Genomic DNA, 13,353 nt, shown 5'->3' with positions numbered 1-13,353 from the left:
ACTATTCGATCTGGTGGAGCAACGCAATAGAGTGAAGCCTAGGTTGCCCGGAACGTAGAATTGGCCATCACTTTCAAACTGGTTGCAATTATTCCTGATATATGATGGAAACACTGTTGTATTTTTTTTGCATTTTATGGTTCGGGCGTTGACTTCTAAGGCCCTAACTATTCAATCTGTTGGACCAACGCCCTAGGGTGAAGGCTAGCTTGCTCGGAAAGTAGAAATGACCGTAAGTTTCATACTGGTTGCAATTATTCGTTTTATACGATGGAAAAACTGTTGTATTTATATTGTATTTTATGCTTCTGGCGTTGACTTCTAAGGCACTAACTATTCGATCTGGTGGAGCAACGCCCTAGAGTGAAGCCTAGGTTGCCCGGAACGTAGAATTGGCCATCACTTTCAATCTGGTTGCAATTATTCCTTATATATGATGGAAGCACTGTAGTATTTTTTTTGCATTTTATGGTTCGGGCGTTGACTTCTAAGGCCCTAACTATTCAATCTGTTCGAGCAACGCCGTAGGGAGAAGCCTAGGTTGCTCGGAAAGTAGAAATGACCATAAGTTTCATACTGGTTGCAATTTTTCGTTTTATACGATGGAAAAGCTGTTGTATTTATATTGTATTTTATGCTTCTGGCGTTGACTTCTAAGGCACTAACTATTCGATCTGGTGGAGCAACGCCCTAGAGTGAAGCCTAGGTTGCCCGGAACGTAGAATTGGCCATCACGTTCAAACTGGTTGCAATTATTCCTGTTATATGATGGATACACTGTTGTATTTTTATTGCATTTTATGCTTCGGGCGTTGACTTCTAAGGCCCTAACTATTCAATCTGTTGGACCAACGCCCTAGGGTGAAGCCTAGCTTGCTCGGAAAGTAGAAATGTCCATAAGTTTCATACTGGTTGCAATTATTCGTTTTATACGATGGAAAAACTGTTGTATTTATATTGTATTCTATGCTTCCGGCGTTGACTTCTAAGGCACTAGCTATTCGATCTGGTGGAGCGACGCAATAGAGTGATGCCTAGGTTGCCCGGAACGTAGAATTGGCCATCACTTTCAAACTGGTTGCAATTATTCCTGTTATATGATGGATACACTGTTGTATTTTTATTGCATTTTATGCTTCGGGCGTTGACTTCTAGGGCCCTAACTATTCAATCTGTTGGACCAACGCCCTAGGGTGAAGGCTAGCTTGTTCGGAAAGTAGAAATGACCATAAGTTTCATACTGGTTGCAATTATTCGTTTTATACGATGGAAAAACTGTTGTATTTATATTGTATTCTATGCTTCCGGCGTTGACTTCTAAGGCACTAGCTATTCGATCTGGTGGAGCGACGCAATAGAGTGATGCCTAGGTTGCCCGGAACGTAGAATTGGCCATCACTTTCAAACTGGTTGCAATTATTCCTGTTATATGATGGATACACTGTTGTATTTTTATTGCATTTTATGCTTCGGGCGTTGACTTCTAGGGCCCTAACTATTCAATCTGTTGGACCAACGCCCTAGGGTGAAGGCTAGCTTGTTCGGAAAGTAGAAATGACCATAAGTTTCATACTGGTTGCAATTATTCGTTTTATACGATGGAAAAACTGTTGTATTTATATTGTATTTTATGCTTCTGGCGTTGACTACTAAGGCACTAACTATTCGATCTGGTGGAGCAACGCCCTGGAGTGAAACCTAGGTTGCCCGGAACGTAGAATTGGCCATCACTTTCAAACTGGTTGCAATTATTCCTGATATATGATGGAAACACTGTTGTATTTTTATTGCATTTTATGGTTCGGGCGTTGACTTCTAAGGCCCTAACTAATCAATCTGTTGGAGCAACGCCCTAGGGTGAAGCCTAGGTTGCTCGGAAAGTAGAAATGACCATAAGTTTCATACTGGTTGCAATTATTCGTTTTATACGATGGAAAAACTGTTGTATTTATATTGTATTTTATGCTTCTGGCGTTGACTTCTAAGGCACCAACTATTCGATCTGGTGGAGCAACGCAATAGAGTGATGCCTAGGTTGCCCGGAACGTAGAATTGGCCATCAATTTCAAACTGGTTGCAATTATACCTGTTATATGATGGAAACACTGCTGCATTTTTTTTGCATTTTATGGTTCGGGCGCTGACTTCTAAGGCCCTAACTATTCAATCCGTTGGAGCAACGCCCTAGGGTGAAGCCTAGGTTGCTCGGAAAGTAGAAATAACCATAAGTTTCATACTGGTTGCAATTATTCGTTTTATACGATGGAAAAACTGTTGTATTTATATTGTATTTTATGCTTCTGGCGTTGACTTCTAAGGCACTAACTATTCGATCTGGTGGTGCAACGCAATAGAGTGAAGCCTAGGTTGCCCGGAACGTAGAATTGGCCATCACTTTCAAACTGGTTGCAATTATTCCTGATATATGATGGAAACACTGTTGTATTTTTTTTGCATTTTATGTTTCGGGCGTTGACTTCTAAGGCCCTAACTATTCAATCTGTTGGAGCAACGCCGTAGGGTGAAGCCTAGGTTGCTCGGAAAGTAGAAATGTCCATAAGTTTCATTCTGGTTGCAATTATTCGTTTTATACGATGGAAAAACTGTTGTATTTATATTGTATTTTATGCTTCTGGCGTTGACTTCTAAGGCACTAACTATTTCATCTGATGGAGCAACGCAATAGAGTGAAGCCTAGGTTGCCCGGAACGTAGAATTGGCCATCACTTACAAACTGGTTGCAATTATTCCTGTTATATGATGGAAACACTGTTGTATTTTTTTTGCATCTTATGGTTCGGGCGTTGACTTCTAAGGCCCAAACTATTCAATCTGTTGGAGCAACGCCCTAGGGTGAAGCCTAGGTTGCTCGGAAAGTAGAAATGACCATAAGTTTCATACTGGTTGCAATTATTCGTTTTATACGATGGAAAAGCTGTTGTATTTATATCGTATTTTATGCTCCTGGCGTTGACTTCTTAGTCCGTAACTATTCGGTCTGGTGGAGCAACGCCCTAGAGTGAAGCCTAGGTAGCCCGGAACGTAGAATTGGCCAGCACTTTCAAACTGGTTGCAATTATTCCTGTTATATGATGGATACACTGTTGTATTTTTATTGCATTTTATGCTTCGGGCGTTGACTTCTAAGGCCCTAACTATTCAATCTGTTGGACCAACGCCCTAGGGTGAAGGCTAGCTTGCTCGGAAAGTAGAAATGACCGTAAGTTTCATACTGGTTGCAATGATTCGTTTTATACGATGGAAAAGCTGTTGTATTTATATCGTATTTTATGCTTCTGGCGTTGACTTCTTAGGCCGTAACTATTCGGTCTGGTGGAGCAACGCCCTGGAGTGAAACCTAGGTTGCCCGGAACGTAGAACTGGCCAACACATTCAAACTGGTTGCCATTATTCCTGATATATGATGGAAACACTGTTGTATTTTTTTTGCATTTTGTGGTTCGGGCGTTCACTTCTAAGGCCCTAACTATTCAATCTGTTGGAGCAACGCCCTAGGGTGAACCCTAGGTTTCTCGGAAAGTAGAAATATCCATAAGTTTCATACTGGTTGCAATTATTCGCTTTATACGATGGAAAAACTGTTGTATTTATATTGTATTTCATGCTTCTGGCGTTGACTTCTAAGGCGCTAACTATTCGATCTGGTGGAGCAACGCAATAGAGTGATGCCTAGGTTGCCCGGAACGTAGAATTGGCCATCAATTTCAAACTGGTTGCAATTATACCTGTTAAATGATGGAAACACTGCTGCATTTTTTTTGCATTTTATGGTTCGGGCGCTGACTTCTAAGGCCCTAACTATTCAATCCGTTGCAGCAACGCCCTAGGGTGAAGCCTAGGTTGCTCGGAAAGTAGAAATGACCATAAGTTTCATACTGGTTGCAATTATTCGTTTTATACGATGGAAAAACTGTTGTATTTATATTGTATTTTATGCTTCTGGCGTTGACTTCTAAGGCACTAACTATTCGATCTGGTGGAGCAACGCAATAGAGTGATGCCTAGGTTGCCCGGAACCTAGAATTGGCCATCAATTTCAAACTGGTTGCAATTATACCTGTTATATGATGGAAACACTGCTGCATTTTTTTTGCATTTTATGGTTCGGGCGCTGACTTCTAAGGCCCTAACTATTCAATCCGTTGGAGCAACGCCCTAGGGTGAAGCCTAGGTTGCTCGGAAAGTAGAAATGACCATACGTTTCATACTGGTTGCAATTATTCGTTTTATACGATGGAAAAACTGTTGTATTTACATTGTATTTTATGCTTCTGGCGTTGACTTCAAAGGCACTAACTATTCGATCTGGTGGAGCAACGCAATAGAGTGAAGCCTAGGTTGCCCGGAACGTAGAATTGGCCATCACTTTCAAACTGGTTGCAATTATTCCTGTTATATGATGGATACACTGTTGTATTTTTATTGCATTTTATGCTTCGGGCGTTGACTTCTAAGGCCCTAACTATTCAATCTGTTGGACCAACGCCCTAGGGTGAAGGCTAGCTTGCTCGGAAAGTAGAAATGACCGTAAGTTTCATACAGGTTGCAATTATTCGTTTTATACGATGGAAAAACTGTTGTATTTATATTGTATTTTATGCTTCTGGCGTTGACTTCTAAGGCACTAACTATTCGATCTGGTGGAGCAACGCCCTAGAGTGACGCCTAGGTTGCCCGGAACGTAGAATTGGCCATCACTTTCAAACTGGTTGCAATTATTCCTTATATATGATGGAAACACTGCTGTATTTTTTTTGCATTTTATGGTTCGGGCGCTGACTTCTAAGGCCCTAACTATTCAATCCGTTGGAGCAACGCCCTAGGGTGAAGCCTATGTTGCTCGGAAAGTAGAAATGACCATAAGTTTCATACCGGTTGCAATTATTCGTTTTATACGATGGAAAAACTGTTGTCTTTATATTGTATTTTATGCTTCTGGCGTTGACTTCTAAGGCTCTAACTATTCGATCTGGTGGAGCAACACAATAGAGTGAAGCCTAGGTTGCCCGGAACGTAGAATTGGCCATCACTTTCAAACTGATTACAATTATTCCTGTTATATGATGGAAACACTGTGGTATTTTTTTTGCATTTTATGGTTCGGGCGTTGACTTCTAAGGCCCTAACTATTCAATCTGTTGGAGCAACGCCCTAGGGTGAAGCCTAGGTTGCTCGGAAAGTAGAAATGACCATAAGTTTCATACCGGTTGCAATTATTCGTTTTATTCGATGGAAAAGCTGTTGCATTTATATTGTATTTTATGCTTCTGGCGTTGACTTCTAAGGCACTAACTATTCGATCTGGTGGAGCAACGCCCTAGAGTGAAGCCTAGGTTGCCCGGAACGTAGAATTGGCCATCACTTTCAAACTGGTTGCAATTATTCCTGTTATATGATGGATACACTGTTGTATTTTTATTGCATTTTATTCTTCGGGCGTTGACTTCTAAGGCCCTAACTATTCAATCTGTTGGACCAACGCCCTAGGGTGAAGCCTAGCTTGCTCGGAAAGTAGAAATGACCATAAGTTTCATACTGGTTGCAATTATTCGTTTTATACGATGGAAAAGCTGTTGTATTTATATCGTATTTTATGCTTCTGGCGTTGACTTCTTAGGCCGTAACTATTCGGTCTGGTAGAGCAACGCCCTGGAGTGAAACCTAGGTTGCCCGGAACGTAGAATTGGCCATCACTTTCAAACTGGTTGCAATTATTCCTGATATATGATGGACACACTGTTGTATTTTATTTGGATTTTATGGTTCGGGCGTTGACTTCTAAGTCCCTAACTATTCAATCTGTTGGAGCCACGCCCTAAGGTGAAGCCTAGGTTGCTCGGAAAGTAGAAATGTCCATAAGTTTCATACTGGTTGCAATTATTCGTTTTATACGATGAAAAACTGTTGTATTTATATTGTATTTTATGCTTCTGGCGTTGACTTCTAAGGCACTAACTATTCGATCTGGTGGAACAACGACCTAGAGTGAAGCCTAGGTTGCCCGGAACGTAGAATTGGCCATCGCTTTCAAACTGGTTGCAATTATTCCTGTTATATGATGGATACACTGTTGTATTTTTATTGCATTTTATGCTTCGGGCGTTGACTTCTAAGGCCCTAACTATTCAATCTGTTGTACCAACGCCCTAGGGTGAAGCCTAGCTTGCTCGGAAAGTAGAAATGACCATAAGCTTCATACTGGTTGCAATTATTCGTTTTATACGATGTAAAAGCTGTTGTATTTATATCGTATTTTATGCTTCTGGCGTTGACTTCTTAGGCCGTAACTATTCGGTCTGGTGGAGCAACGCCCTGGCGTGAAACCTAGGTTGCCCGGAACGTAGAATTGGCCATCACTTTCAAACTGGTTGCAATTATTCCTGATATATGATGGAAACACTGTTGTATTTTTATTGCATTTTATGCTTCGTGGGTAGACTTCTAAGGCCCTAACTATTCAATCTGTTGGACCAACGCCCTAGGGTGAAGCCTAGCTTGCTCGGAAAGTAGAAATGACCATAAGTTTCATACGGGTTGCAATTATTCGTTTTATACGATGGAAAAGCTGTTGTATTTATATCGTATTTTATGCTTCTGGCGTTGACTTCTTAGGCCGTAACTATTCGGTCTGGTGGAGCGACGCCCTGGAGTGAAACCTAGGTTGCCCGAAACGTAGAGTTGGCCATCACTTTCATACTGGTTGCAATTATACCTGTTATATGATGAAAACACTGCTGTATTTTTTTTGCATTCTATGGTTCGGGCGTTGACTTCTAAGGCCCTAACTATTCAATCTGTTGGAGCAACGCCCTAGGGTGAAGCCTAGGTTGCTCGGAAAGTAGAAATGTCCATAAGTTTCATACGGGTTGCAATTATTCGTTTTACACGATGGAAAAGCTGTTGTATTTATATCGTATTTTATGCTTCTGGCGTTGACTTCTTAGGCCGTAACTATTCGGTCTGGTGGAGCGACGCCCTGGAGTGAAACCTAGGTTGCCCGGAACGTGGAATTGGCCATCACTTTCATACTGGTTGCAATTATTCCTGATATACGATGGAAACACTGTTGTATTTATATTGTATTTTATGCTTCGGGCGTTGACTTCTGAGGCCCTAACTATTCAATCTGTTGGAGCAACGCCCTAGGGTGAAGCCTAGCTGGCTCGGAAAGTAGAAATGACCATAAGTCTCATACTGGTTGCAATTATTCGTTTTATACAATGGATAAGCTGTTGTATTTATATCGTATTTTATGCTTCTGACGTTGACTTCTTAGGCCGTAACTATTCGGTCTGGTGGAGCAACGCCCTGGAGTGAAACCTAGGTTGCCCGGAACGTAGAATTGGCCATCGCTTTCAAACTGGTTGCAATTATTCCTGATATATGATGGAAATACTGTTGTATTTTTCTTGCATTTTATGGTTCGCGCGTTGACTTCTTAGGCCCTAACTATTCAATCTGTTGGAGCAACGCCCTAGGGTGAAGCCTAGGTTGCTCGGAAAGTAGAAATGTCCATAAGTTTCATACTGGTTGCAATTATTCGATTTATACGATGGAAAAACTGTTGTATTTATATTGTATTTTATGCTTCTGGCGTTGACTTCTAAGGCTCTAACAATTCGATCTGGTGGAGCAACGCAATAGAGTGAAACCTAGGTTGCCCGGAACGTAGAATTGGCCATCGCTTTCAAACTGGTTGCAATTATTCCTGTTATATGATGGATACACTGTTGTATTTTTATTGCATTTTATGGTTCGGGCGTTGACTTCTAAGGCCCTAACTATTCAATCTGTTGGACCAACGCCCTAGGGTGAAGCCTAGGATGCTCGGAAAGTAGAAATGACCATAAGTTTCATACTGGTTGCAATTAGTCGTTTTATACGATGGAAAAACTGTTGTATTTATATTGTATTTTATGCTTCTGGCGTTGACTTCTTAGGCCGTAACTATTCGGTCTGGTGGAGCAACGCCCTGGAGTGAAACCTAGGTTGCCCGGAACGTAGAATTGGCCATCTCTTTCAAACTGGTTGCAATTATTCCTGATATATGATGGAAACACTGTTGTATTTTTCTTGCATTTTATGGTTCGGGCGTTGACTTCTAAGGCCCTAACTATTCAATCTGTTGGAGCAACGCCCTAGGGTGAAGCCTAGGTTGCTCGGAAAGTAGAAATGACCATAAGTTTCATACCGGTTGCAATTATTCCTTTTATACGATGGAAAAACTGTTGTATTTATATTGTATTTTATGCTTCTGGCGTTGACTTCTAAGGCACTAACTATTCGATCTGGTGGAGCAACGACCTAGAGTGAAGCCTAGGTTGCCCGGAACGTAGAATTGGCCATCGCTTTCAAACTGGTTGCAATTATTCCTGTTATATGATGGATACACTGTTGTATTTTTATTGCATTTTATGCTTCGGGCGTTGACTTCTAAGGCCCTAACTATTCAATCTGTTGTACCAACGCCCTAGGGTGAAGCCTAGCTTGCTCGGAAAGTAGAAATGACCATAAGTTTCATACTGGTTGCAATTATTCGTTTTATACGATGTAAAAGCTGTTGTATTTATATCGTATTTTATGCTTCTGGCGTTGACTTCTTAGGCCGTAACTATTCGGTCTGGTGGAGCAACGCCCTGGAGTGAAACCTAGGTTGCCCGGAACGTAGAATTGGCCATCACTTTCAAACTGGTTGCAATTATTCCTGATATATGATGGAAACACTGTTGTATTTTTATTGCATTTTATGCTTCGTGCGTAGACTTCTAAGGCCCTAACTATTCAATCTGTTGGACCAACGCCCTAGCGTGAAGCCTAGCTTGCTCGGAAAGTAGAAATGACCTTAAGTTTCATACGGGTTGCAATTATTCGTTTTATACGATGGAAAAGCAGTTGTATTTATATCGTATTTTATGCTTCTGGCGTTGACTTCTTAGGCCGTAACTATTCGGTCTGGTGGAGCGACGCCCTGGAGTGAAAGCTAGGTTGCCCGGAACGTAGAGTTGGCCATCACTTTCATACTGGTTGCAATTATACCTGTTATATGATGAAAACACTGCTGTATTTTTTTTGCATTCTATGGTTCGGGCGTTGACTTCTAAGGCACTAACTATTCAATCTGTTGGAGCAACGCCCTAGGGTGAAGCCTAGGTTGCTCGGAAAGTAGAAATGTCCATAAGTTTCATACGGGTTGCAATTATTCGTTTTATACGATGGAAAAGCTGTTGTATTTATATCGTTTTTTATGCTTCTGGCGTTGACTTCTTAGGCCGTAGCTATTCGGTCTGGTGGAGCGACGCCCTGGAGTGAAACCTAGGTTGCCCGGAACGTAGAATTGGCCATCACTTTCATACTGGTTGCAATTATTCCTGATATACGATGGACACACTGTTGTACTTTATTTGCATTTTATGGTTCGGGCGTTGACTTCTAAGGCCCTAACTATTCAATCTGTTGGAGCAACGCCCTAGGGTGAAGCCTAGGTTGCTCGGAAAGTAGAAATGTCCATAAGTTTCATACTGGTTGCAATTATTCGTTTTATACGATGAAAAACTGTTGTATTTATATTGTATTTTATGCTTCTGGCGTTGACTTCTAAGGCACTAACTACTGGTTCTGGTGGAGCAACGCCCTAGAGTGAAGCCTAGGTTGCCCCGAACGTAGAATTGGCCATCGCTTTCAAACTGGTTGCAATTATTCCTGTTATATGATGGATACACTGTTGTATTTTTATTGCATTTTATGCTTCGGGCGTTGTCTTCTAAGGCCCTAACTATTCAGTCTGTTGGACCAACGCCCTAGGGTGAAGCCTAGCTTGCTCGGAAAGTAGAAATGACCATAAGTTTCATACAGGTTGCAATTATTCGTTTTATACGATGGAAAAGCTGTTGTATTTATATCGTATTTTATGCTTCTGGCGTTGACTTCTTAGGCCGTAACTATTCGGTCTGGTGGAGCAACGCCCTGGAGTGAAACCTAGGTTGCCCGGAACGTAGAATTGGCCATCGCTTTCAAACTGGTTGCAATTATTCCTGATATATGATGGAAACACTGTTGTATTTTTCTTGCATTTTATGGTTCGCGCGTTGACTTCTAAGGCCCTAACTATTCAATCTGTTGGAGCAACGCCCTAGGGTGAAGCCTAGGTTGCTCGGAAAGTAGAAATGTCCATAAGTTTCATACTGGTTGCAATTATTCGATTTATACGATGGAAAAACTGTTGTATTTATATTCTATTTTATGCTTCTGGCGTTGACTTCTAAGGCTCTAACTATTCGATCTGGTGGTGCAACGCAATAAAGTGAAGCCTAGGTTGCCCGGAACGTAGAATTGGCCATCACTTTCAAACTGGTTGCAATTATTCCTGATATATGATGGAAACACTGTTGTATTTTTATTGCATTTTATGCTTCGTGCGTAGACTTCTAAGGCCCTAACTATTCAATCTGTTGGACCAACGCCCTAGCGTGAAGCCTAGCTTGCTCGGAAAGTAGAAATGACCTTAAGTTTCATACGGGTTGCAATTATTCGCTTTATACGATGGAAAAGCTGTTGTATTTATATCGTATTTTATGCTTCTGGCGTTGACTTCTTAGGCCGTAACTATTCGGTCTGGTGGAGCGACGCCCTGGAGTGAAAGCTAGGTTGCCCGGAACGTAGAGTTGGCCATCACTTTCATACTGGTTGCAATTATACCTGTTATATGATGAAAACACTGCTGTATTTTTTTTGCATTCTATGGTTCGGGCGTTGACTTCTAAGGCCCTAACTATTCAATCTGTTGGAGCAACGCCCTAGGGTGAAGCCTAGGTTGCTCGGAAAGTAGAAATGTCCATAAGTTTCATACGGGTTGCAATTATTCGTTTTATACGATGGAAAAGCTGTTGTATTTATATCGTTTTTTATGCTTCTGGCGTTGACTTCTTAGGCCGTAACTATTCGGTCTGGTGGAGCGACGCCCTGGAGTGAAACCTAGGTTGCCCGGAACGTAGAATTGGCCATCACTTTCATACTGGTTGCAATTATTCCTGATATACGATGGACACACTGTTGTACTTTATTTGCATTTTATGGTTCGGGCGTTGACTTCTAAGGCCCTAACTATTCAATCTGTTGGAGCAACGCCCTAGGGTGAAGCGTAGGTTGCTCGGAAAGTAGAAATGTCCATAAGTTTCATACTGGTTGCAATTATTCGTTTTATACGATGAAAAACTGTTGTATTTATATTGTATTTTATGCTTCTGGCGTTGACTTCTAAGGCACTAACTACTGGTTCTGGTGGAGCAACGCCCTAGAGTGAAGCCTAGGTTGCCCGGAACGTAGAATTGGCCATCGCTTTCAAACTGGTTGCAATTATTCCTGTTATATGATGGATACACTGTTGTATTTTTATTGCATTTTATGCTTCGGGCGTTGTCTTCTAAGGCCCTAACTATTCAATCTGTTGGACCAACGCCCTAGGGTGAAGCCTAGCTTGCTCGGAAAGTAGAAATGACCATAAGTTTCATACAGGTTGCAATTATTCGTTTTATACGATGGAAAAGCTGTTGTATTTATATCGTATTTTATGCTTCTGGCGTTGACTTCTTAGGCCGTAACTATTCGATCAGGTGGAGCAATGTCCTGGAGTGAAGCCTAGGTTGCCCCGAACGTAGAATTGGCCATCGCTTTCAAACTGGTTGCAATTATTCCTGTTATATGATGGAAACACTGTGGTATTTTTTTTGCATTTTATGGTTCGGGCGTTGACTTCTAAGGCCCTAACTATTCAGTCTGTTGGAGCAACGCCCTAGGGTGAAGCCTAGGTTGCTCGGAAGGTAGAAATGACCATAAGTTTCATACTGGTTGCAATTATTCGTTTTATACGATGGAAAAGCTGTTGTATTTATATCGTATTTTATGCTTCTGGCGTTGACTTCTAAGGCTCTAACCATTCGATCTGTTGGAGCAACGCCCTAGGGTGAAGCCTATGTTGCTCGGAAAGTAGAAATGACCATAAGTTTCATACCGGTTGCAATTATTCGTTTTATACGATGGAAAAACTGTTGTATTTATATTGTATTTTATGCTTCGGGCGTTGACTTCTAAGGCCCTAACTATTCAATCTGTTGGAGCAACGCCCTAGGGTGAAGCCGAGCTGGCTCGGAAAGTAGAAATGACCATAAGTTTCATACTGGTTGCAATTATTCGTTTTATACAATGGAAAAGCTGTTGTATTTATATCGTATTTTATGCTTCTGACGTTGACTTCTTAGGCCGTAACTATTCGGTCTGGTGGAGCAACGCCCTGGAGTGAAACCTAGGTTGCCCGGAACGTAGAATTGGCCATCGCTTTCAAACTGGTTGCAATTATTCCTGTTATATGATGGAAACACTGTTGTATTTTTTTTGCATTTTATGGTTAGGGTGTTGACTTCTAAGGTCCTAACTATTCAATCTGTTGGAGCAACGCCCTAGGGTGAAGCCTAGGTTGCTCGGAAAGTAGAAATGGCCATAAGTTTCATACTGGTTGCAATTATTCGATTTATACGATGGAAAAACTGTTGTATTTATATTGTATTTTATGCTTCTGGCGTTGACTTCTAAGGCTCTAACAATTCGATCTGGTGGAGCAACGCAATAGAGTGAAACCTAGGTTGCCCGGAACGTAGAATTGGCCATCGCTTTCAAACTGGTTGCAATTATTCCTGTTATATGATGGATACACTGTTGTATTTTTATTGCATTTTATGGTTCGGGCGTTGACTTCTAAGGCCCTAACTATTCAATCTGTTGGACCAACGCCCTAGGGTGAAGCCTAGGATGCTCGGAAAGTAGAAATGACCATAAGTTTCATACTGGTTGCAATTAGTCGTTTTATACGATGGAAAAACTGTTGTATTTATATTGTATTTTATGCTTCTGGCGTTGACTTCTTAGGCCGTAACTATTCGGTCTGGTGGAGCAACGCCCTGGAGTGAAACCTAGGTTGCCCGGAACGTAGAATTGGCCATCTCTTTCAAACTGGTTGCAATTATTCCTGATATATGATGGAAACACTGTTGTATTTTTCTTGCATTTTATGGTTCGGGCGTTGACTTCTAAGGCCCTAACTATTCAATCTGTTGGAGCAACGCCCTAGGGTGAAGCCTAGGTTGCTCGGAAAGTAGAAATGACCATAAGTTTCATACCGGTTGCAATTATTCCTTTTATACGATGGAAAAACTGTTGTATTTATATTGTATTTTATGCTTCTGGCGTTGACTTCTAAGGCACTAACTATTCGATCTGGTGGAGCAACGACCTAGAGTGAAGCCTAGGTTGCCCGGAACGTAGAATTGGCCATCGCTTTCA

Source organism: Calliopsis andreniformis, unplaced genomic scaffold (genome assembly GCF_051401765.1).
Source record: "Calliopsis andreniformis isolate RMS-2024a unplaced genomic scaffold, iyCalAndr_principal scaffold0004, whole genome shotgun sequence".
In the NCBI taxonomy this organism is placed as follows: Eukaryota; Metazoa; Arthropoda; class Insecta; order Hymenoptera; family Andrenidae; genus Calliopsis; species Calliopsis andreniformis.
Note: the sequence above shows the minus strand (reverse complement) of the source record.